This window comes from Myxine glutinosa, chromosome 7, assembly GCF_964187855.1.
Source record: "Myxine glutinosa chromosome 7, kmMyxGlut1.1, whole genome shotgun sequence".
Taxonomy (NCBI): Eukaryota; Metazoa; Chordata; class Myxini; order Myxiniformes; family Myxinidae; genus Myxine; species Myxine glutinosa.
This window is the reverse complement of record NC_136267.1, coordinates 37,562,655-37,585,903: the sequence shown is the minus strand read 5'-3', so window position 1 is coordinate 37,585,903 and position 23,249 is coordinate 37,562,655. Positions and strand designations below refer to the sequence as shown.

The 23,249-nt window shown below is 44.8% G+C and overlaps 1 pseudogene; it reads right to left on the bottom strand.

The window, feature by feature from the left end:
* Positions 1–7,644: 7,644 nt before the first annotated feature.
* On the bottom strand, positions 7,645–21,856 carry LOC137430725 (short transient receptor potential channel 4-associated protein-like; annotated as a pseudogene).
* Between the last annotated feature and the right edge of the window lie 1,393 nt (positions 21,857–23,249).

The following is a 23,249-nucleotide window of genomic DNA, read 5'->3' as shown; positions in this document are numbered from 1 at the left end:
TGGCTGGACTACATACCGGTCACTGGCTGGACTACATACCGATCGCTGGCTGGATTACATACCGATTGTTGGCTGGGCAACATATGGATCACTGGCTGGACTACATACCAATCGCTGGATGGACTACATACCAATCGCTGGATGGACTACATACCAATCGCTGGCTGGACTACTTACCAATTGCTGGCTGGACTACATACCAATTGCTGGCTGGACTACATACCGATCGCTGACTGGGATACCGATCGCTGGCTGGACTACATACCGGTCGCTGACTGGGCTACCAATCGCTGGCTGGACTACATACCGGTCGCTGGCTGGACTACATACCGATCGCTGACTGGACTACATACCAATCCCTGGCTGGACTACATATCGATCACTGGCTGGATTACATACCAATCGCTGGCTGGACTACATAGCAATCGCTGGCTGGACTACATACCAATCCTGGGCTGGACTACATACCGATCGCTGGCTGGACTACATACCGATTGTTGGCTGGACTACATATCGATCGCTGACTGGGATACCGATCGCTGGCTGGACTACATACCGGTCGCTGACTGGGCTACCAATCGCTGGCTGGACTACATACCGGTTGCTGGCTGGACTACATAGGGGAGAGTGGGGTAAGTTGAGCCTAAGGGTAAGTTGAGCCACCCCATGTTTCTTAGAAAGTGAAATATTTGAAGGTGTGAGAGCGCCATCTATACTTTCATAGCAACAGTCTTTCTTCCTGAGTACACATGCAGAGGAATATGAAGCAGGGGTAAGTAAGATCTAATGAAATTTGTATTTTTTTCAGAATTTCCCAAACTTTGAGTTATGGTGTTTTGAGGGTGATAACAATAGAATTAATGGAAGCTTAATGAATTGTTTATGTAGTAATGTGAACATGAATGGTGTAGATTATTTACCTGAGAGTATGAATTGTAAATTGAATCAATACGTGAAATGAGCATGTTTATATTCAAAGTGGCGCCCGTGGGGTAAGATGATCAATTGGGTCGGGTCAAGTTGAGCCATGGCTCATCTTACCCCATGAACATGTGTGCAAGATAAAGTTACTGCTTTATACGCAAGTTGGAGTTGAAAACTGTAGTTCTTGTAACACTGATACTTGTGTATAGATCTAAATCCTATTCCTATGAATGATTTATGTAAATATTTTTGCATTAATCACAGGTAAATGGAAAAATGCCTTGGGACTATAAAAGGAAGACAGCGCGTGGTTGTTCTTCATAATTATTTGAAATACAAACCAGTTCATCAGCATATCTGACTGATAAATCTTGACGATTACATATGTATGAACATTCAGCCAAAGTTTACTGATAATTCATGTGTCTTACTAATAATCAGAACACAATACATGTATAATTATTTCAGTTCAAACTGTTAAATTTCATTACATCAATTACATCATGTTACTTTGTAATAGACACGAGGTGCTTCTTACATGTGCGTAAATTTCACACAAGGGAAAGGAGCATTTATCAAGTTTCAATTATTGAACTGAAAAATCTGATCTGAAAAACGTGAACATTTACAGGAAACTACTTTGTCTTGTTTTGCATTGTTAAAGCTATAAGCAACAGCTTTTGCGTGATTGTTTAAAAAATGTGTATTCATTAATACTTCATGCATTCCCAGTTTCAATGGGTTTTCTCAGTGTTTTATCAATAATAAGCTTTTCCAGTGGATCTGGACTTAAACTTTTTGTCTCAAACTTGTTTTATTGCTGTTCTGTCCTGTATTGAGGCGGTGAATTTGATGGGACACAAAATGTTTCATGGTTTTTTTCTTGTGGCTCAACTTACCCACTGGCTCAAGTTACCCCGAACCCATGATCAACTTGCCCCATCATTGGGGCAAAATGAGCCATTAGACAACTTTTTTTTGAAGGCCTCTGCTAATTAATTACATGAAAATGAAATGGTAACATGTGTATGAGGGGAGAAGCAAGTATTTACACCATCATAATCACTATGGCTCTGATGCACAGTACTTTATATTTGATGCCCAGAAGGGCATTACTGAAAAATGGCTCATCTTACCCCACTCTCCCCTACCGATCGCTGACTGGACTACATACCAATCCCTGGCTGGACTACATATCGATCACTGGCTGGATTACATACCAATCGCTGGCTGGACTACATACCAATCGCTGGCTGGACTACATACCAATCCCTGGCTGGACTACATATCGATCACTGGCTGGATTACATACCAATCGCTGGCTGGACTACATACCAATCGCTGGCTGGACTACATACCAATCCTGGGCTGGACTACATACCGATCGCTGGCTGGACTACTGTAACGTATTATTCTGACTTGTATTTGCATTGTTGTTGTGGTTTATCGGACGCGCTTATTCGTCAGACACGAGTGAATCATCACCGCGTCAAACGTCAATAAACGCGTTTTTCCGCTTCCGGCACGATGGAGTCTGCTTGAGTTCGTTACATGGTGTCAGAAGTTCGTTGATATTCACGCCATAAGCCGCCATTCGTCTCCATAAATATGGCATCTCCGAACTTTGATCATCCCTCGATCGACTGGGAGAGTCTGGATCTCTACCAGGAGTTTTGCCGGTTCAGAAATCACGTCAGTTTTGTCTTGTCAGGGCCGCTCGCAGACATAACGAAGCCTCGTCAAGCAGGATGGCTCGGAACGTGGATCGGCGAACAAGGTCGTCAAATCTACCAAACTCTATCTTGGGAGGAAGGAGAGAAAGACGACCCGCAGGAAGTGCTGAACAAATTCCAGAACTATGTGCAGCCCAGAAAGAACAAAAGAGTTGCCAGACACCGACTGAAACAAAGGCGCCAGCGGAGTGGTGAGTCTTTTGATCATTTCATAAAAGATCTGAGGATAATTCTCATGGATTGCGATTACCAAGACCCAGACGACATAATCGTCGATTGCATCATTGATGGCAGCCATGATAAGAGGGTCCAAGAGAAATTACTCGATAGGGGTGAGGAGCTCTCACTAGCTAAAGCTATAGAAATTGGCCAACAGCTAGAGCTCTCGCAGAAACATATGAGAATAGTCCGAGATGAAGATGCTCTCATCTCAGCCCTCAGATCTGAAAACGAACGAACTCAGCACCAGACTCAACGTTGTAAGAGCAAGCCTGATAGGCATACACAAGCCACCGAGCTGTTCAAAGCTGAGAATCGGTTTCGGAATGACGGTCCCTGCAGCAAATGTGGCCAGTCAGTGCACAGGCAAGCCAAGTGTCCAGCAATTAATTCTAGCTGCTCCTACTGCAAGAAGCCTGGTCACTGGTTTGCGGCGTGTCGGAAGAGACTGCGCGACCTAAAGTCCCTTGATGAGGAGACCAGTCTAGATCATGTAGATCTTCCTCAAGAACTCGTCAAGGAATCTGAAATTTTAAGGATCTCCGCTCTACAACCAAGCATCAATACGGCTACTCATGACAAGTGGGCACAGACCGTCACGTTGCTGGGTCAGCCGACTCGGTTCCGGATTGACACGGGTGCAAGGTGCAACACACTAACACTCAACGACTACCAGTTAGTCCAGCACCTCGCAGGCGATCTACAATCGTCGCATAAAGTTCTTAAAACATACTCGAACCATACTATCCATCCTGTCGGTACCGTGACACTCCCTCTCTCTCACAAAAACAAGACCGTTAGAGCCAGTTTTGAGGTCATTGACCTCGATCAGGAGAATGTAATGTCAGGCGCTACCTCGGAAGCCCTAGGCCTCATTGTCAAGCTCGATAAGTTGTCTCTTGTTCAGCCTCTAGTCAATGTGTCTCAGGAAGCAGTAATCTCTGAGTTTCCAGAAGTTGCCAAGACAACTGGAACTCTTCCCGGAACTTATCGGATCAAGCTTGTAGAAGGGTCACAGGGAGTAGTTCACGCTCCTCGCAGACAGCCTGCAGCATTGAGAGAGCAAATAGTTGACAAGCTACAAGAGATGGTCACCGAAGGTCACATCGCGAAGGTAGAACGACCGACTGAGTGGGTGAGTTCCATGGTAGTAGCTCTTCGCAACGGCAAAGTCCGCATCTGTATGGACCCCAAAGACTTAAACAAGTGCACAAAACGTGAGCACTACCCAATGAGAACTGTTCAGGAAGTTTTAGCTCAAATCCCTGGAGCCAAAGTATTTTCTGTGCTTGACGCCCGCAGTGGGTTCATGCAAATTCGCCTTGACGAGCCTTCTTCATTCTTGACCACGTTCAATACACCTGTAGGGAGATACCGCTGGCTGCGTCTCCCTTATGGATTGAGGTGCTCGCCGGAGATATTCCAGCGAATCATGGACCAGATGCTAGAAGGGATAGAATGGGCAACAGCGGTAATGGATGACATTTTAGTTGCTGGTCGTGACATCACCCACCACGACTGTGTACTGAAGCGAGTTATGCAACGAGCTACAAGTTATAACCTGCAACTAAACTTCCGAAAATGCCTCATCCGGCGAACCTCAGTCCCTTATGTAGGCCACCTGCTTACTGCAGAAGGAGTGCTACCAGATCCATTCAAGACGAAGGCAGTTGAGAAAATGCCACGTCCAACAGACAAACAAGGCGTCAAGCGTTTCCTTGGATTCGTTCAGTATTTAGGGAAGTTTATCCCCAACCTAAGTGACACAAGCAAGCCTCTCCGTGATCTCTGCAAGGCGGACGTGGAGTTCTCCTGGCAGTCAGCTCAGGAGCTGTCCTTCAAGAAGCTGAAGCAAGCATGTATTTCGGCCCCGGTCCTTCAGTACTATGATGTAAGTCAGCCAGTTGAAATACAAGCCGATGCCAGCCAAAACGCTGTAGGAGCCTGTTTGCTCCAGAATGGCAACCCTATAGCGTTCACATCACGCAGTATGACCGATACTGAGTGTCGCTACGCTATGATTGAGAAGGAAATGCTCTCAATCGTCCATGCAACAGAAGCATTTCACTACTATATCTTTGGAAAATCAGTAGTGGTATATAATGACCATAAACCCCTTGAGGAAATCTTCAAGAAGCCTCTCCTATCTTCTCCCATGCGTTTACAGCGTATGTTGCTCAAGCTTCAACGGTATGACTTGGAGGTTAACTACTGCCGTGGTTCTGAGATGGTGCTCCCCGACACATTGTCCCGTGCACCTCTACCGGACACCGACTCAGAAGCTGGGAAAGACCTTGAGCCTGTGAACATGTACCAGTTCCTTGCGATCACGAGTGGGAAATACCTCGAAATCCAGGAAGCTACTCTGAGTCAAATGAGCCTTCTCTGCGGTGTCATTGCAAGTGGATGGCCTGACTCCCGAAAGGAAGTCCCAGCACAGGTCCGTCCGTACTTTGACTCCAGAACGCAATTGGCAGTCTCGGACAGTGTTGTCTACAAAGGCATGCGCCTTGTCATCCCGCCAAGCCTCAGACCCAGAATGCTGAGCTTGATTCATGAATCGCACCTCGGAGTGAACAAGTGTAAGCAGCGTGCTCGCGAGGTCATGTATTGGCCCTCAATGAACTCTGACATCGAAGAAACTGTACGGAATTGTTGCAAGTGTGCAGAGTATCAAAGCGCTCAGCAACGGGAGCCTCTCTTGCCGACTTACACGCCTGATCTTCCATTCATCGAAGTTGGAAGCGACGTTTTTGACTTCGAATCAAAGCAGTATTTGCTCACGGTCGATTATTACTCCAAGTTTGTGGAGGTGGATTGCCTCAAGGACATTACAGCTCGCTCTGTAATCGAAGCTCTCAAGCAGCAGTTTTGTCGACATGGTATTCCAGAGAAGCTGCGAAGCGATTCCGGAAGTCAGTACATGTCAGAGGAATTTTCTCAGTTTTGTAAAGAATATGGCATAACTCACGACATTGTGTCCCCCAAGCACCAACGTGCCAATGGAGAGGCAGAAAGAGCGATCCAGACAGTGAAAAGGCTCTGGAAGAAGTCAGCAGATAAGTACTTAGCCCTGCTAGACTACCGCACCACTCCACTTGAAGGAATAAACTTGTCCCCAGCTCAGCTCCTAATGGGAAGACGCCCCAGAAACACACTGCCTTGCAACCGCACTCTTCTCATGCCTGCGCGGTATGACCATCACCTTGTGAGATCACGCCTTGACACACAGAAGGAGAAACAAAAATACTATCATGACAAGCCATCTATGTCAGATTTGCCACCGCTCCAGCCGGGAGACAGTGTTAGGATGTTGCCAAACCCGGAGGCCAGGCATTGGATTCCGGCTGTAGTTGAGGCGCGCCACAACAGCCCCCGGTCATATTTGCTGAGGACCCCAAACAATGTGTACCGGCGTAACAGGCTCCATCTCCGCAGAGTGCCTCATTCAGCCAATGTTGGCCCGGTGGGAAGTCAGCCACTCTCTCGCTTTTACTCTTCCCAGGACATGAGGGACTTCCCTGATCCCACCACTCAACAGGACACCCCAGTGGGGAACTGCTGCAAGTCCCCAAGTCCAAGTGAGCAAGCATCTGAATCCCAAAGTCTCCCAACAGTGTCATCGCCTCGAGCCACTGCATCTCCCAGAAATACCAAGTTCATCACAAGGAGCGGCAGAGCGGTTAACCCTCCCAGACGTCTGGATCTTTAAATTTAAATCAATTGATTCACGTGATCTGAATGTGATGCTGTTTGTTAATTAATTCAGTGTAAGTTTTACTTTATAGAGTTATTTGCTTTGCTGGTTTCCTTTAAAGTGGCTTCCTTGAAAGAAAGGAGGATGTAACGTATTATTCTGACTTGTATTTGCATTGTTGTTGTGGTTTATCGGACGCGCTTATTCGTCAGACACGAGTGAATCATCACCGCGTCAAACGTCAATAAACGCGTTTTTCCGCTTCCGGCACGATGGAGTCTGCTTGAGTTCGTTACAACTACATACCGATCGCTGGCTGGATTACATACTGATTGTTGGCTGGACAACATCGATCGCTGGCTGGATGACATACCAATCCTGGGCTGGACTACATACCGATCGCTGGCTGGACTACATACCGATCGCTGGCTGGATTACATACCGCTTGTTGGCTGGACAACATATCGATCACTGGCTGGACTACATACCAATCGCTGGCTGGACTACATACCAATCGCTGGCTGGACGACATACCAATCACTAGCTGGACGACATACCAATTGCTGGCTGGATGACATACCGATTGCTGGTTGGACTACATACCGATCGCTGGTTGGACTACATACCAATTGCTGGCTGGACTACATGCCGATGGCTGGCTGGACTACAAACCTATCATCACTGACTGGACTACATACTGATCTCTGACTGGACTACATATCGATCTCTGACTGGACTACATACTGATCTCTGACTGGACTACATACTGATCTCTGACTGGACTACATACCGATCTCTGACTGGACTACATACCGATCTCTGACTGGACTACATACCGATCTCTGACTGGACTACATACCGATTGCTGAATCTAATTGCAATGGGCCTTCATGCCTATTGGTTAAAATGTAGGCCTTGATTTAAACCTCAAGCCCCAATGGTTGCCAAAAATCATTACAAAAGATATTAAGGTAAGAATTGTGGAATCTATCAATGCCAAAGCTCTTCACACACTTAACGGGCAGATGTCAGGCAGGTTCCGGATGTACCGAACAGCCAGAGGGGGCAATGCTACGTTATATCCATGTGATGCTGCAGAAGGATAGATTTGTTGAGTAAGGCCTCCGGATCATGGCATTGCCACATGAGAACAATCACCACAAAGAGTGAGTGCTTTCCTGAGGCAGTGGAAGCCTTCTCGAATGATAACAGAAAAGCAATCGGAATCGTGTACCCAAAAACCTTGCAGCTGCAGTCACCTTTTACACAGGTACAACAGCAAGTGAATTCCCTCTCCAATAAGTCTCCAATATGGGTGGTGTCGTTTACGAGTCTCCGGGTCTGAAGGTGATAACTGCACGTCTCGAAGGAACAATTTGAGGATTTAATGTGGGGGCCGGAGAGACAGGCTGGCATTTTAATGGGCACTATTAATCTACTCGATTATAACTGGCTGCTGGCAGCTCCTGCCACCTGCCAATGTGTGTGCAAACGCAGACCTCCATTTTGTTTATTATTATTATTATTATTAATATTTAAAATACATTCCTTCATACAACATGAAAAATAAGGCAGTCAACTGCAAGATGTACAAGTCAGGAGACGACAATGGTTCACGAGCGAGCAGTATTCAATGACAAAGTACGGACTTTAACCGAAACAGGCCTGGACAGGCCAGGCCCGGAAATGTCAAAACGAAGGTTACTGACCTTGAAATGACATAGAAAATAATGTATAATCAGTTATGAGGTTAGTTAGCTACACAATACCGACAATGCGGTTCGATTCCGACAACTTTGAAAATTTGAACTTTGTGACCTTCAAAGGTCAAAGGTCAAAGATTCTGAAATTTGTTGTAAAACTTGTATTTCATGATGTATGTGATGATATAAGATCATGTACGATATTTCACCCGATCAGGAAGCGAACAATGTAATAAAACCATCAAAAATTGACTTTTCTAAATTTCGTGACCTTGTGACCTTGACCTTGGGGCGAAAATGAAAAATCGAGCTCCGTGACGCTAGACACATGACATTGGCCTAACCAAATATCGAAACTCCTGTCAGATTCCACCAAACCCCTCGGAGAAGATGTAGCTTGAACTCGATTACCCCCTTAAAAGACATCTTTTTCGGGCGTGGCTCCGCCCACAATGGGCGCATTACGCCCTCTCTAGGCAGGATACAACTAGATCATGATATCAACCTCCCACCCAAGTTTCATCAAGATCGGATGATATCATCGGGTAGTTATGCTGCGGACAGACAGACGACAGACAGACAGACACACACACCCATGATAAATATAGTGGTTACTTGATAACTCGTGAACCAAAAATCTGGCTCAATCAACATTGAAGAATCAATTGCACTGTATTTTTTTTTAACAAAGGCAGCAAAGCACTCGTGATGGAATATATGTACAGTATATTGTTACATGTGTGGGGTGTAGGCAATTAAATACCTTAGTCCGGTAGAAGTGTATACATTACCATGCTCTGTATGTCGCAATGAAGAAGAACCCCCACGTACCATAAGTAGGGAATCCGTTTAGACGGGATGTCGTGTAAGAGTGTATCTTTGTCCCCATGAGAGGGGTTGGGTTATGTTAATTAGTTAGGGATTAAGGGTAATTAATCCCCTGTATGTAAATCACCTCTGTAATTTTTCCTTTGTTCCTCATGACACACACCACACCCCCCATGCACTCCACCCCTAAAATAAAAACGGAATAAAACAACTGGAAGCAGGACATTGAAAACTACCGCGGGTTCTGCCAGCCGATCCATCACAAAGGCCGGCAAGTGACCACGCTCCGAAGGGCGATTGGTCCGGTACCATAGAACGAGTGAGATGACACTCAGTGAGTGGAGCACACACGGGTATCGTCGGATGGCGTAAGAGCACTGAGAATAAAAGACTTGAGTCCCGACATTTTGTCCTCTTGTGTGGGGATTTCATCACGAGCAGTGGCATTCAATGGCATTCATTGGCATTCATTCGCTCTTGCGCAAGGGACATTGAAAAAGAACAGTCGGGTTCATTACCTCTCTTGGGTCCTGGCTTTGACGAGCAGACGTGGACATTTACTCCTCTTGCGCGAGGGACATTGGAGTCGGCATTTTATATCCCTGGCTTTGGGTTTCGACGATCGTGGACTCTGGTACGCTTGGATTTTTGGCGCTTGGAGCGAGCAGCACCACATTGACAATTTGTCATAGGATGTGTTTATTTTTTTTTCATAATTACATTTGTTCTGCTCGGAAATCAGATATGGTATTCTGTGGGTCGGATTTCGGACACTTTCCATCAAATCATTAGCAGCAAGCATGGCTTGTTTATAGTAGTTCAGTGAATCGTGTGTCGCTAATGCACCATCTGTACCAGTTGCTTTCCGTATGTTGGTTAAGGGCGATCGGACTAGCACCCCTGACTTAATTTGATCATTTTTTGGAGGGAACATAGCACAGAACTTACACATCCCAACTCCAAGTACAGAACTGTAAGCCAACCATTTGAAATGATCGAGCCACTCTTTGCCAAAATTCAGCACATATGAACGATTTTGTCCCTTACGGTTGATCCATTGAACACACAGGGATCAAAATTTTGTGGGCAGTGATGCTCATTTAAGTACTTGATTTTGTCTTCACCCGGAAGCAACTCGATACGAACATTGTCGGCCACAATATCACCGACATCATAAGCTGGCGTGGGCTGTATGCCTTCCAACACAGGCACTGATTTGTCGTTTGTTGCATCACATTCAGAATCATTGGAATCTCCTGCGATGAAGCTAACTCCGAGGGCCTCTCACTCACTCACCGCAGGCAGGTTGGTGGTCTTTCTATCGTCTACCGACTCTTCTCCGGCCTTGCTCCCCCAGCTCTCTCTGTGCTCTGTCCCCCAAATATTCCTACAGGTCACACAAGATCTGCCAGCAACCCTCTTATGGTTAAACTGCCAAAACCAAGACTCTCTGTTCACCTTCACTCTTTCATTCCCCTTTTCTCCCGCCTCTGGAACAAACTCCCCCACTCCCTTCAATCCCACTCCGCCCTCCAGGTCTTTAAAACAGCTGTTCACCACCATCTCTTATGTTCCCCCATCCAAAACCTTGATCTTTTCTACATACGCTAATTCACCCCAGATCCACTTTTTTGAAATTCCAACTTCTTTCCTGGAAGTCCTTGCAGTGTCCATGTTTTATACCTCCCCCACCTCCTCCCAGGCCCTCTCCCTCCCACAGTTCTCTCGATGTCCCTGCTCTCAAATGTTGTGTTTGTGTCCTTCCCCTCTCTCCCCATCTTGTCTACCGCTCCCCTTATTTTGTGTTTTATGTGTCGGTTTGACTTTTTGTGTGATTAATGTTGGCTCTTTCACGAGCCTCGATCTTGTATACAAAATAAATCAATTAAAAAAAGCACTTACTTTAGGAGTGTTTGTATTCTCCAGGGGATCGGAAGACGTGGTTGCTTCATTACGTCGTACTCTTACCTTTGTTTGGGCCTGAGTTGCTGGTGCTGCTGCAGGCCTACCCTGTGGGTATTTTGTCTCATCTGTTGTTATTGTATGGTCTGTCACAGTGATGGATGAAAAGAAGTCCGTAATCCTCCTCTTTTTTGGATCTTCCATGACAGTCACTCGTTTTGTCTTAAGGCAGCGTAAGTGATGCGATGTTTGTCGATATGATACCTCTGTAGACCGCATTGACCAATTTCCTCGGCGCTCAGCATTATTGGATGGACGAGTCCATTAACGCGCTCGACGAGGGGTGTTGACAATTGTATTGCACTATAGTGAAAGTATCCCACGTCGAGCGTGTTAATGAACTCGTCTACATATACACACGAGTATCCTGTACACACATGAATAATTGACACAACATGAAGATAAATTTGAATTCTGCGCAAACTTCTTTATCTACCACTGTACTGCAACCATTATCATTGTCCTCAGCTGTAAACGGGTTTTAATGTAATGCTGTATATTTATGCTTCACCCGTATTTACCTCAGGCATTTCATGCTCCGCTCATGTGTTGCGTCACCTCCACGTCATATCCGCCGGAGCGGCTACTTCCGATGATTGCCCTTTGGATGGTTTTTTACCGTTGCACGTGGAGTGTTTTATAATAAAGCAAACGTGATTTAAAACCTCTGAGCGTTGGTAAGCTGACGGGAACGTTTCTTGTTCAAAATAATCTGGACTAGAGGGCCGTTCCAGGATATTCATACCTTATAATTTATGATCGATAATCCGAAGGGGGATGGGGGGTGGTGCGCCCCCCCGGCCGCGCCCCCCCCCCCCCCTGGATCCGCCAGAGCTGTGGACGTTCCCAAGTATGTATCCAGGGTTGTTCTGCGCATATTCCTCCTCTCGCAGGGCCTTCAGGTATACCGGAAGCTCACATTTATGCAATGCCAGCATGAAGAATACGAGGTTGGTGGTGAGACAACTCGCGTTCTCCTGTGTGAGGGTCTCCACTCGGACAATTCCAATGAGCCTGACGTGGAAGGACAGTTGGTTGTCATGAACGTGAGCAGTCGACAGGAGGTCGTCTTATAACGTCGACATAACGACATAGCAGTCGACATAACGTCGAACACTTCAAAATTGTCCAACTTGCCCAGGAAGCGTGAGAGAGAGAGAGAGAGTGCTACGCAGCGGATGAACTTGTTGGAATCCTCCAAGGAACTGTTCACCTGTTGCATGAACACGCCAACCCTCTCTTCCGTAGCTACGCACTTGTAGAACCTCCGGAAGGCTTTCACGTTGAACCTCATGATCTCACCTAGCAGGTCGAAGCTGCTCTGCAGGATGTCCCTTGTGTGGGATTCGTTGTCGATGATACACCAGACGATGTGCTCCAGCAATCCCAAATTCAGCAAAAACTTCTGGTCCACAAAGGAGGTTGCCCCCCTGAGGAAACTCTCCACAACTCTAGCCAACCAAAACCTGAAAGTATAACTCGGCGACTCGTTCTTCATCACCTCAATCAGTTTTTTAAGGAGTCCTTTCTCCCCCCGACAAACAATAAGCACGTCAATGTCTTGGAGAGCCTTGGATTCAGGGATGTTCGGGTTCGGGAATCAGCTAGCCTCTCATCGGGAAACCAAACCAGGTTGTCGAACTCGTACCGCGATAACTGTGGTGACTTGCCTGGTTTAATGTGGTCGTGCAACGTCTTCACTATGGACTTGTAGGTAACAGCAACATCCGACGTCCTCGCCGGTGAAATCAAGTCACACAGCAAACGGAAAACCTCCGCCGAGAGGGACGATAGAAGAATCGCTTTCTGCTTCCCCGCCTCGACGATGTCGTTAGCGATGAAATAAAAGCAGCTCAGCTGCTCCTCAAAAAGTTAAAAGTTGTCCCCAACATACTCCAGGACCTTTCCATACGACGTGGCGATTGTCCAAAAAATCCTCCTCGCCATTATCACGACTCGATTTCTGCTATTAGTGAATGTAAAGAAAAATTACCGAGTCACTACATTCACCAACTAATTCTGGCAAGCGCGACACCCAGTTTAACATCCATCCCTGGGATGGCACGCACGTTGTTGCTTTGCCTGTCTGTGAGACACCAGGACGACAGTCCATAGCTGGGCCAATATTATCAATCCCAGGCTAGATGGCTAAGCCACACTGCCAGCCCAGTTGAGGAACGTTTTTGGACCAAGTCTTCCATAATCTGGCTGGCCAGACGTCCACCAACTGACATCAAACAAGATGCCAGAGTTAAGGTCGATCCAAAGGAACGATCAGATCGGGGTTTTATACACAAGAAACTGAATTCTGGGCAAGTAGGATTATTACCATTCAGAAGACGTGGAATCAACATCATGTCCTTTCACAAGAACAGATTACTGCAGCTTTTATGTGAATAGCTACTAACAGTATAAATTGGTACAAGACTTGAGGACAGTAAAATCGTACTGCTATTTTAGTGAGTCCTGGGAGATAACAGGAAATTATTATTATTATTATTTTTGTATACAAGATCGATGCTCGTGTGAGAGCTAACATTAATCACAAAAAAAGGACATAAAAAACATAATAAAGGGAGTGGGAGACAAGATGGGGGGAGAGAGGGAAGCACACAAGTACAACAGCAGAGAACAGGGACATCGGCAGATCTGTGGGAGGGAGAGGGCTTGGGGAGAGGGGGCATGGGAAGGGTTGAGGTAAAAAAAACACATGGACACTGCCAGGACTTCAAGAAAAGAAGTTGGTATTTCAAAAAAGTGGATCTGGGGTGAAATTAACAGGGGTAGAAAAGATCAAGATTTTGGATGGGGGAAGATAAGAGATGGTGATGAACAGCTGTTTTAAAGACCTGGAGGGAGGAGTGGGATTGAAGAGAGTGAGGGAGTTTGTTCCAGAGGTAGGAGAAAAGAGGAATGAAAGAGTGCAGGTGAGCAGAGAGTCTTCATTTTGGAAGTTTAACCATAAGAGGGTTGCAGGCAGCTCTTGTGCGACCTGCAGGAATATTTGGGGGACAGAGCCCAGAGAGAGCTGGGGGAGCAAGGCCAGAGAGTAGTCGGTAGAAGACAGAAAGACCACCAACCTGCCTGCGGTGAGTGAATGAAAGGACCTCGGAGTTAGCTTCATCGCGGGAGATTCCAATGATTCTGATAGCTTTGGTTTCAACAGCATGAAGCCGAGCTACGTGTGAGGCAGGAGCACCAGCCCAGAGGGGGGAACAGTATTCCATTGAGCTGCGGATGAAAGCCTTGTATGTGGTGAGGAGCTCAGGTGTGCCAAGGAAGGACTTCGCACGACTGATGCTTCATCGCGGGAGATTCCAATAAAGTGAAAATAATAAAGTGCAATAAAGTGAAAGCCTGCGGTACAACATCTGTTTGCGAAACAATGAAGAGCAACAACATCGTGAGAGATCTTGAACAAATTATTCAGTCTAAATTGTTATACAAATAATACAAATTAAGGAATAGGATGGTTAGAATGTGGTGTTATCATCATTAACTAGAAGTGCACTTGGTGGAGCGCATACCTCTATCTCTGCCAGACTGAACAGTTTAGGTTTTGTTTCACCCTGATATGCAAAATCTCAATTCGGACCACAACCAAAATCAAATCGGCTTCTTCTTGTCACCTAACCCAACTCAACCACCAAGTTTTGTTATAATCCGTGCACAACTTTTTTTAATATTGTGCTGTGTATATATATATACAATATATATATATATATATATATATATATATATATATATATATATATATATATATATATATATATATGTATATATATATGTATATATATATATATATATATATGTATATATATATATATATATATGTATATAGGTATATATATATATATATATATATATATATATATATATATATATATATATATATATATATATATATATATATATATATATATATATATATATATATATATACAGACTTGGCATTTAATTTGGAATATTTTTTTGTGGGGGTGAACTTACTTTTCAAAATGACTTAGAACCAAAAGGTCATTGGAATTATGTTGAAATTATTCTAGATTTTGTTAATGTGACCTTTAAAAGAAACAAAAACCACATTTGACATTTCGAAGCAAATAAATTGATCCTTGAAAGTGATGTAAACTGACATCGAACTCAATTCATGGACAGTACTGTTAAACTTCTGTACGTTTTCCAGAAGTATCTCTTTATTTTGCACATTAGCCAAAAATATTTTCAACAAAAACAAAAGCTAAATTATGACTGGGATTATGGACAGTAAAATTGCAGTTCAGTACTTCGTGTAATCCCCAAGAGCATTCAGGAGAGCACGTACATGTCGAGGCATGCTGCTCACGAGATTTGCCAAGGTTTGGACAGGAATCGCTTGCCATGCAGTGACAATAGTCTGCTGCCATTCACGCACATAGGTAGGCTGCTGGTCCAAGTTGTCGATTTGACGCGTTAATTCTGCCCACAAGTTCTCTATCAGATTCATATCCGGGGACATGGCAGGCCACTCCATATGCTCTACACCACAGTCAGCAAGAAAGTGTTGGATCATGCGAGCACGATGAGGCCGTGCATTGTCATCTTGGAAGACAAAGTCTCATCGAAAGGCTGCACGAGCAAATGGAAGCAATGTTTCTTCCAGAATGACCCTGTACTTGAACTGGTTCAGGTTTCCATTCAGAACAACCAGGTAAGTTTTGCCCCCTGCATGAAAAGCAGCCCAAACGGTCACCCCACCACCTCCAGCTTGGACTCTTGGCACTATACAATCTTCATTGTGGGCTTCATGCACTTGTCTGCGCACTCGGACGCAGCCATCTTGACGATAGACCAGAAATCCAGACTCGTCACTGAAGGTCACGTGATTCCAGTGTCCTGGCTGCCATTGACGGTGCTCTCTAGCCCATTGCAATCGGCGATGGCTGTGTTGTCTGGTCAGGCGTGGCTTTCTCAGGGGACGCCTGGCACGATAGCCTGCTTGAACCAGTCGTTGGTTGACTAGCCTTCTGGATACAGGCACATTTGTCAGTTGCTGCCACTCAGCCCTAAGCCGATTAGCTGACTTGGTACGGCCATTGCAGACTAACCGGTGCAGCTGGCGATCATCTCTCCTTGTGGTTCTTCGTGGACGTCCTGGCCTCGGTATTGGAGTAGGGACACCCCTCTGAGCAATCCGTTTCAGGATCTTTGACACCTGACCTTGAGTGATGCCATACTGCCGAGCAATAGCACGCTGTTTCATGCCAGAATTTCGGAAAGCCACCACTCCATGACAAACAGCATTGTCAAGTTTACGGACCACCTCCAGAGGAAGCGGCAATAACTTTTGTAGACGTGCAGCAGTTGTTTTCCACTAATACAGAACGCAACAACCCTAATATACCCGATTGTGAAGCCAATCGTCAAATGTACCTGTCCTTACATTTTGTTACGCCACCTGTGATATAATCCTATTATTGACTTCTTGCTGTGAAAGACAATCAGTGACATGGTTCTTTCAACAAAGACATCACCGAAGGGTAAAAGAAACTCACCAGATTGATATACTGAGTTCAGAAAGTAAACCCAAGTCAAGAAAAAAAAAAATTCCATATTAAATGCCAAGTCTGTATATATGTTGGAACCCATCTGTGGATCGGTCCCATCGGCCGATGGGTCTGACCCGTTTGTGGATCCGCAGATGGGCGACCCATCTGTGGATGCACGGGAAATGACAATGCAGACCCATCGGCCGATGGGTCTGCGCCATCTGCGGATGTGTTGTTCACCTTGAAGGAATGTGTATGCATCAATGGTGGATGAGTATGTTTATTTGAACCTAAAAATAAGCAATTGATGTCATAAATGTTTATAAAGCAGTCCGTGACATGTGGTTTGTGATAACCGTTTGTCGATAAGATAAAAATAAGATAATGTCGCTCCATTTAAAAACGCTGGTCTACTTCGCTGGTGGCACTGGCAGACTCAGCTCTCCATTGTTTATATAGCAATTCCTGGCATGCCTTAATCACCCCAAAGCTAAAGATGAAGGTGTGGCTTCGTAATCGGGGCATTGTCAATTATATAAACACAATAACGCATTATGTGATTATATGAGGCCCTCAGTGTGATTCTATGAGGCCCTATGTGATTCTATGAGGCCCTCAGCGATGGGTCTGACCCGTTTGCGGATCCACAGATGGGTCGCCCATCTGCGGATCCGCAAACGGGTCAGACCCATCGGCCGATGGGACCGATCCACAGATGGGTTCCAACATATATATACAGTCGTGGCCAAAAATTACTTACTAAATCTTAGTACTAAAAATTACTTACTAAAAAATTACTAAATCTTAGCTTATTCCACACGGAAATCCGAAAATGGCCCGGCCAATATTATTGGCACCTTTTAGAAGTTGTGAGAAATAATTAGATTTCAAGCAGGTGATACTCCTTTACTTTGGAATTGAACTCACCTATGGCGAGTTGCAGGTGCCTGCAATATAAAAATCACTCATTCATCCAGTTTGAATGGAGAAAAGGAGTCATTCTGCTGTTTTGTCATTGTGTGTACTGCAATGAGCATGGAGAAAAGAAAGAAAACCAGAGAATTGCCTGAGGGAGTCAAACACAAGATTGCAGCCAAGCATGGACAATCTCAAGGCTGCAAGTACATCTCCAGAGACCTTGATGTTCCTGTTTCCACCGTACGCAATGTTATCAGGAAGTTTAAGGCCCACGGCACTGTAGCCAACCTCCTTGGATGTGGCCGCAAGAGAAAACTTGATCGAAGATTGCAGCAAAGTATTGTTTGAATGGTGGAGAAAGCACCTCAATCAACTCCCAAACAGACTCTAGCTGATCTTCAGACACAGGGTACGACAGTTTCAACTCGCACCATCTGTCGCCAACTCAATGAAAGGGGGTTCTATGGTAGGAGACCCAGGAGGACCCCACTGCTGAGAAAGACCAACTGGAGTTTGCCAAAACACACCTGAACAAGCCAAAATCCTTCTGGGAGAATGTCCTCGAGACAGATGAGACCAAATTAGAGCTTTTCGGTAAAGCACATCATCTCTATGTTTACAGAAAACAAAATGAATCCTTCAAAGAAAAGAACACCTTCCCTACAGTCAAACATGGAGGAGGTTCAGTGTTGTTTTGGGTTTGCTGTGCTGCCTCTGGCACTGGGTGACTTGAATGTGTGCATGGCATCATGAACTCAGGTGATTACCAAGGAATTTTGGAGCGCAATGTTGAACCCAGTGTCAGAAAGCTGGGTCTCTGTCGAGGGTCATGGATCTTGCAGCAGGACAATGGCCCCAAACACACTTCAAAAAGCACCCAAGAATGGTTCAAGACAAAATGCTGGACTGTTCTGAAGTGGCCAGAAATGAGTCCAGATCTAAATCCCATTGAAAACCTGTGGGGAGATCTGAAAGCAGCAAGCAGTTGGGAGAAGGAACTCTTCAAATCTGGGAGAACTGGAGCAGTTTGCACAAGAAGAGTGGGCCAAACTGCCAGTAGAGAGGTGTAGGAAGCTCATTCATGGCTATAGGAAGTGTTGGACTGCAGTTATTTTGTCCAAAGGCTGTGCTACCAAATATTAAGTCTAGGGTGTCAATAATTTTGTCAATGCCATTTCTTTATATTTTCTGATTTAAAAGGATATGTTAAGTTCTGAATCAAAAACAAAGGTTCTGAAATATTATCGGTGAAATAAAGAATTGTGGAGACAAAATACTTTTGTCAATTTCAACTTATTTTTAGAGAAAGTTGTGTTATTTGAAAAAAGTGCAAAGGTGCCAATATTTTTGGCCACGACTGTGCATACAGGACAAGGACATTATCATTAGTGCACTATTTGCTTGAATTATATAGACGTTAGGAGGCAATTAACAAATCAAAATAGTAAATGGGAATTGAACCTGGGATCGAAAAGCATTATGATGCTCATTATGATGTGAACTACTCAGATGGGAATGCCAAACCGGCCAAAGTAAAAATAGAACTTGATCCAGTACCACAATCTGACATAACAGAGTATAAAGAGGCAGGTGGAAAGTTGCAAAGATACCTACCTATTTGCCACCATATTGTCTCAGGCAGGCAGGCCTCAGGGCCTGTGCCTTTTAAAGTCCTGGTGAGAGATGGCTAAGACATCCTTGCGCTCCACAGCACCATGAGGCGCCAGATAGGACTTTTGGATGGCAGTTGTAGCAATCAAGTAGATAAGCAGGCAATTGTCGTAATCAAAATGATAATCTGAGAGTGTAGAGATAATCAAACAAAGAGCCTGTGGCAGGTGCGCGAATCAAAAAGACAACTTGGCAGTCCCGGTGATATAACGGATAATCTGTTTGGCGCAGTAACTGTGCTTTCAAAATTCCTCATCTAAAGACGCATGATGGTGTCGAAGAAATGGGAGATGATATTTGGCGATGGTTTTGTGCTTGCATTAAAAATTCACCGCTCTCACTTGAGATGCACCTGATATCATGGTGTCGTTCATGCACAATATAAACCTAGAACGAGCAATCAACGCTTGCGTACCCTCACCCGGACTGGTTCTGTGTGGTTCTATAGTACGTATTTTATAGACGTACTCACATTCTAATTGTACATACTTTATAGAGGTACTCGGTTGAAAAAAAGAGAACGTGCAAAAATTGTAGTCTACGTTGGCAAATGATGTGCGGACAAACGGACTCAAATGCAATACCCTCACCTTTGGCGACGGTAATGAACAGTCTAATGGGACAGAAACTGGACTATGTCTGCTACACCTATGAATAATAATATAAAAAATAAAAATAAAAATTAGAAAACATCTGAAAATACAAAGCCCGTCCGCGTCTGTCTGTATTCAGACATCTTCTTCTTCTTCCATATGCTAAAAATAAAAACAGTTCAAGAAAAAGTACAAAATTAAAATTGATTATTTTATGCAGCATTGACCTTTGAGCTTTACATCAAAAAAAAAATCAGCTTCTAGCTTTTGATTGGTAAACCAATTATGTGACCCAATATGCAAATTCTTAAAATTTCATGTAAATTGGATGAAAATTGATGATTTTATGGAACATTGACCTTTTGATATAAAAAAACAATGGACTCCTACCTTTTGATTAGTGAACCAATTCAGTAACCCGATATGCAAATTCTATAAATTTCACATCAATCAGGTGAAAATTGATGGTGTTATGCCACCTTGACCTTTGACCTTTTGATCTAAAAACAATCATCTTCTAGCTTTTGATTGGTGAACCAAATCAGTGACCCAATATGCAAATTCTTAAAATTTGAGGTCAATCGGATGAAAAGTGACAATTTTATGTGATGCTTGACCTTTGACGTTTTGACGTTTTGCCAAATTTATTAATTTGCCTTCTCCATATTTTTATGATAAAGCTTTGGTGAAAATTTCATGACAAAACTCAAATTGTAATTTAAATTCAGGTTAATTGGATGAAAATTTATGATTTTATGTGATGCTGACCTTTGACCTTTTGACAAAATTATTAATTTGCCTTCTCTGTATTATCATCATAAAGCTTTGGTGAAGATTTGATGACAAAAGGTCCAATGGTAAAAAAAAAAAAGTTACGGCCCGAACAGACACACCACACACACAGACAGACAGACAGACAGATAGACACACAGAAGTGATTACAAATCCCCGTCTCCTGCTGTACAGGGCACGGGCTAATAACAGAAGAAAAGCAAATGGTTACAAGCCTGGTAAGGCTTGGTACCCCAATAATAATCTTATATTTAATAACACACTTATCACGAGATGATGGAATCCTGTAAAATTGCGAAATAAACTTTGTTTTGTCATTTTATTTTAACGTTGTATATTATATTGTTATGCATTTTGGGGTAGAGTGATATATCGATCAGGTAGATCTGTGTAGGTATCATCCTCCGACTGTCGTGAAGAAGAAGAACCATCATCGTTGTACATAAGTAGAGGACCTGTCTAGCTCGGATGTCGGATTAAGTTTGTATATTTGTGGTCATATGAGGATGGCCTTGTGATAACTAGAGTAGGGATTATGCTAATTCCCCTGTTCGTGAGAACTGTGATTCATCCTTCGTCCTGTGATTCATGGCAATGCACTAGACACGTAGGGCAGGAAAGGTCCAATAGCACACACACACTAATTAAATTCCCTCCCACAATAAAACTCACTGGAAGTGCAGGCAGGAAGCGCCCACGCATTGCACCAGCATGGCGATAAAACATTGCTCAGACAGGCTGATGCCATGCCCACCTCGGGACAGATTGGTCAAAGGGGTTTGATGGGGAGATCACACCATTGGGCCAGGTGTCTACCAACGAGAAGGCAGAGTAAGGAAGGACTTGTGATTGGCATGGGGCAGAGCAAAGAGTGACCCGCTGATTGGTAGGAAGAAGCGATGAACTGATTGGCCACCGACCGATGGCATGAGAGAAGTGACGCGGCCATTGGTGGAGAATTGAGCCTGTGATGTTGGCCAGCAGGGATTGGCAGAGAGATAGAGAGAGATAGAGAGAGAGAGAGAGAGAGAGAGAGAGAGAGATAGAGATAGAGAGAGAGAGAGAGAGAGAGAGAGAGAGAGAGAGAGATGACGTCATGAGGGGTTGATAAAAGTGGAGAGAAACAGACATTTTCCCACTTGTGTTGGACCTGCTCTCTTGCATTAGACCCTCTCTTGCGGTGGACCTTCTGCTTGCCCTGGACTTCCCTTGCGTTCCTCTATATTATCTTGCCTTCAGACTTTGGTGGAGAGACGGTTGAGCGAGCACGAAGAGTTGGGTTCTCCATGCGAGTGACGGGCGTACCAGCGCGGCTTTCCGCTGCAGCGTGGAGAGGCAGGGGCGAGCAAGACGTCCGGTGAGGCCAAGCAGCGCGGAACGAGAGGTTCGCGCCAATGACCGGGCGGCCTTCTTCCCGCCAAGCATGGAGCCGCGTCCGGATGGCGAGTTTGGGGCTGACAGTTCCTGATAGGATACTTCAGCCATTTGAGCTAAGCCCACACACACCACACACAACGGTTCTTTTCATTTAATTATTCCTTCATCCGTATGGAACTCTGGTGTGGGGACGTCCCAATTTAGAACATTTATTTGAGCGTCGGGTTTTATTTTATATTATCGACATCCGTGGCAATAAAGCCTTGTATATTTTTGTACATAAAATCCGGTTCATGTGAGGTTAATTTCCACAGGATTGAAGACTGCTCAGAGATCGCGTCAGGTAAAAACGTCCAGCTTCTTCTCCTTCTCGCTTCCTCCGGCGCATGTATAGTGAAATCCGCAATTGAATAACGCCTCAAAGTAACGCTCAATTGGTCATTCGTGGTGTGCTCCATTTTAATAGAGCCATCCACGCAACAAATGGTAGTCAGAAGTGGGATACAAACTGTTTGATACCTCAACAAATGTTGTCGAGAAGTGGGAATTGAATGGAAGAGGGTGCAGCCAAAGCTGATGTGCGTGGGGCACAGGAGCATGGAATTGCAACAAAATATGAATTAAAACGGGAGGAGACTGCATGTCTGGAAGTAAATGGGGAAGTTTGGGAAGGAAATTTGTCGGTGAATGGGGAGTGTCTAGAGGTAAATGGGGAGTGTGCAAATTTAAATGGGGAATGTTTGTTTCATGAAGGCCTGGAAGGTTATCGGGTTGGTGTGGATGCCGCAACAACCCATGCGCGGGAGTTGGTGTGGATGCCGCAACACACCAACAGGGGCTAACAAGCTTGGAAGTCTGTGTGATGGAGCCGGACTGGGTATTTATTGATAAAGACCTGTGGGGGCCAGAACTGATTGGGGGTGATGATTATGTGAATGAATTTGGACAGGAGTGGCTGAATACCTGTGACAGTACCATTGAGGGGGAGGTTGATCAGGCTCAAGGGAACCTGGAGGTTGAGGTGAGTCAGTCGGTTGAGGAGGTTAAGGTGACCAAGGGGACCCTCACCATGAACAAAAATTGGGTTCAAGAGGCTCCGAAATTGGAAACCCAGCCGGGGGAGTGTTTTGGCTCCGAGCTGGACTTGGATATGGAAGAGTCGGGAAATAGAGCCTTGGAGGAACTGGTCCCCGTAGGGAATTTGGAACAGCTGCGGGGAGGGGCAGAAGAACCCGAGGGAGGGGTTGTTACCTGCAGCTGCGGTTTGGCACAGGAGATGAAAATTTTTTAAAGGAAAAATAAAT